The following is a 687-nucleotide window of genomic DNA, read 5'->3' as shown; positions in this document are numbered from 1 at the left end:
AGTAGATACAGTAGATGCTTGAACCACACTGTGTAAAGCTGATGAGAGGGATCAGCTGCTCTGAATCTCTATCAAGATATCACACACACATACTATATACTCGGAAAGTTTGGTGATGCAGAAGCTACATATATAGTACTGTAGTATACAACAAGAATATCCAGTGAAATCAAAAGCTCTTTACTATGGCAAATCCGATTACAGTTTGGGTACATGTATCCAATAGGTGTCGGGAACAGGTTCAGGAGTGGTTCCGGAACAATATCCTGATCAGCAGTGTACAGATTCTTGAAGAAACTTGTAGCCATGTCTTCGAGGAGCTCCTCCTTCTCCACCCAACTGCCGGCGGCATCATTGAGCGTTGTGATTCTGTTCTTTTTTCGGCGCCAACTAGTTTTTCTGAGGAAGTATTTCGTGTTACGACCCCCCTTCATGGACCCAGCAAATACAACTTATAAGACCTGCAAAACAATACGCCGAAACAAATTAAATACACACCTAATAGGTATATTTGTGCATTAAATGCCACCCAAAATATACTCTGGTTGAGAAAAAGGAAAACGACCACATTGGAGTGTCCTAAAATTTGCCACTGATATGCAAATATGAAGCCAGAAGAACACTGGGAACCAGTATCTAAATGCAGTTAACGTTTCGGGGCTCTACTGATATGAAAAGTCAGCCATG

The sequence above is a fragment of the Triticum dicoccoides genome, chromosome 5B (genome assembly GCF_002162155.2).
Source record: "Triticum dicoccoides isolate Atlit2015 ecotype Zavitan chromosome 5B, WEW_v2.0, whole genome shotgun sequence".
NCBI lineage: Eukaryota > Viridiplantae > Streptophyta > Magnoliopsida > Poales > Poaceae > Triticum > Triticum dicoccoides.
The sequence above is the reverse complement of the archived record's forward strand: the minus strand, read 5'-3'. Positions refer to the sequence as shown.